Source organism: Schistocerca serialis, unplaced genomic scaffold (genome assembly GCF_023864345.2).
Source record: "Schistocerca serialis cubense isolate TAMUIC-IGC-003099 unplaced genomic scaffold, iqSchSeri2.2 HiC_scaffold_255, whole genome shotgun sequence".
Taxonomy (NCBI): Eukaryota; Metazoa; Arthropoda; class Insecta; order Orthoptera; family Acrididae; genus Schistocerca; species Schistocerca serialis.
Window position 1 is genome coordinate 72,501 of NW_026047822.1, and position 2,500 is coordinate 75,000.

Below are 2,500 nucleotides of genomic sequence, written 5' to 3' on the forward strand. Positions count from 1 at the left end.
TTGAGACAAGCATATGACTACTGGCAGGATCAACCAGGGAGCTGCGTCAACTAGAGCTGAGCAGCCGGCCGCCCGGGAGTGTGTCCCGGGGGCCCGCGCGAACACGCAAGCGTCCGCTCAATTATTCTGCAAACAGGAGGAGGCTGAGCTCCCCTGCACAACACACCTCGAAACCCTCTCAGGTCCCGGCGGCGCGCAGCGCCGTCCTAAGTACTTGGTCGGGTTCGAGAGAGGCGCAATCGCCCGGAGTTAGGCGAGTAGACGCTTTAGGTGCGACCACCCGTGCTCCCAACTGAGCTTGCCGCTGCCGACAGAGGCCCGGGAGCGTGCTGTCGTGGCATTGCCGGCGGGAGACAACACGCGCCACCTACGGTGACCGGCAGCTCCAACGCCAGCGCCACAGAAGGACAAAAGCCCCACTTGGGTGCCGAAGCGAACTCTCCCAGCACAGCGCACGCGCCAACACGTCCGCACAGCTGCGATACAAACCACCTGCGAGAACCGCTGGGGCGACCGAGCAGCAGACGGCGTCGCGGCGCCGAGCGCCGAGCGGCGGCGCATCCTCAGCGCACACAGTCCTCAATCGGACCAGCACACTGCAGATGGCCACCGCGCTTCGCACCGGGCCCGCGAGGACCTACTTTGGCCGCAAGGCGCCGCGAGCAGGGGGCGCCGGCGCGCAGCTGCGCCGCCTGCCGCGTCCGTCGGCCGGCGCGCCTGCCACTGGCCGCCCCCACCAGCCGGCTGTAGCGCGTGCGCCCACGCACCGCGCTGCCAGCACGCCGGGCGGCCCCCCCTCACCGGCCGGGGACGGTCCCACCCAGCCACCGCCGCGTATCGCCTCACACCCAGATCCCCTTTCACGTTCGTGGGCATGGTGGGTCCCCTTTCACGTTCGTGGGCATGGTGGGTATCCCTGAAACAACCGGTTAATAGCTCGACCGATCGTCGCCAACACTGATTCACCTCTAGCGAGAACAACCGCACCACAACGGGTTACCTGTTGTTCATTTGCGTAACGTCACCAGCAAACGTAGACGTCCATCGCCATTTGCAACGAGTATTGCATGCCTGTGTCAGGTGTCACAACACACTACGTCTGCCCACATAGACGCAACAACATGTGCACGCCTCGAGAACACGTGGAAGGTAGCCCCCGTACGTATGCGGTGTCCATTGCGCGAACGACTGTCAGCCGGCCTCTGCAGGATGTCGCAGATGTGGAACGCGGTGCAACATGCTATCACGGTGTGTGAGAAGAGACGACTACGTCCGAATACACGCTCCACCACATCAACAGACTGCTCATGCTGATCGCCATCCAGGGCGTCCGTTCCTCCCACACGTCTGAATGGCGTACCACACTGCAATCCAGCTCTTATAGGGAGACGACACGTAGCTGCGTGCACAATATTTGGACTGTATGGTCTGCCGTTGCTAGGCGCAGTCGTCGTACGGTCACACATGTGCCACGATGTATCATTCAGTACATACGGACCAATGTGCAGTACAGTTTGTGGGTTTTGCGTACATCGGCGGACAGGTGACAGGCCGTACCACAACGTAGGCTGAGTACGTCGGCATGCGAAGGGCATTGAACATGCAAACTTCTCAACGACCAGCTTGCGAAGGCAGGGGGGAAGGGGGGGGGGGCATGTACGTCCTGCTGCTATCCACATTAGAGTGTATAGCAGGAGCATGTGGAAAGTCAGCAACACCTGCAAGGTGTTTAACATGACGCGATACACAGGGGACCGGGCAGTGCGAATAGCGAACTATATTGCGAGGGTTGCGGTTAGGCAACACTACACTAATTTAACGAGTTGCATAACAATTACAGAGCAGATTCAGCGACAACGTGCGTCAGGTTAAGGCGCAATATAGGTTATGTTGAGGCGCAATATAGGTTAGGTTGAGGCGCAATATAGGTTAGGTTAAGGCACAACATGGGTTACGTTAAAGCGCAAATTAGGTTATGTTAAGGCACAACATGGGTTACGTTAAGGCACAACATGGGTTACGTTAAGGCACAACATGGGTTACGTTAAGGCACAACATGGGTTACGTTAAGGCACAAATTAGGTTATGTTAAGGCACAAATTAGGTTACGTTAAGGCACAAATTAGGTTACGTTAAGGCACAAATTAGGTTACGTTAAGGCACAAATTAGGTTACGTTAAGGCACAACATGGGTTACGTTAAGGCACAACATGGGTTACGTTAAGGCACAACATGGGTTACGTTAAGGCACAACATGGGTTACGTTAAGGCACAAATTGGGTTACGTTAAGGCACAAATTGGGTTACGTTAAGGCACAAATTGGGTTACGTTAAGGCACAAATTGGGTTACGTTAAGGCACAAATTGGGTTACGTTAAGGCACAAATTGGGTTACGTTAAGGCACAAATTGGGTTACGTTAAGGCACAAATTGGGTTACGTTAAGGCACAAATTGGGTTACGTTAAGGCACAAATTGGGTTACGTTAAGGCACAACATGG

At 56.0% G+C, this 2,500-nt stretch overlaps 1 non-coding gene across 1 annotated transcript in view; it reads right to left on the reverse strand.

Moving 5' to 3' along the window:
• LOC126444363 (small subunit ribosomal RNA) overlaps window positions 1–40 on the reverse strand; it is a 1,909-nt gene extending 1,869 nt beyond the window's left edge. The window contains exon 1 of the ribosomal RNA XR_007582536.1: window positions 1–40. This exon is cut by the window's left edge and continues 1,869 nt beyond it. This is a non-coding gene — a ribosomal RNA (small subunit ribosomal RNA).
• Window positions 41–2,500: the final 2,460 nt, after the last annotated feature.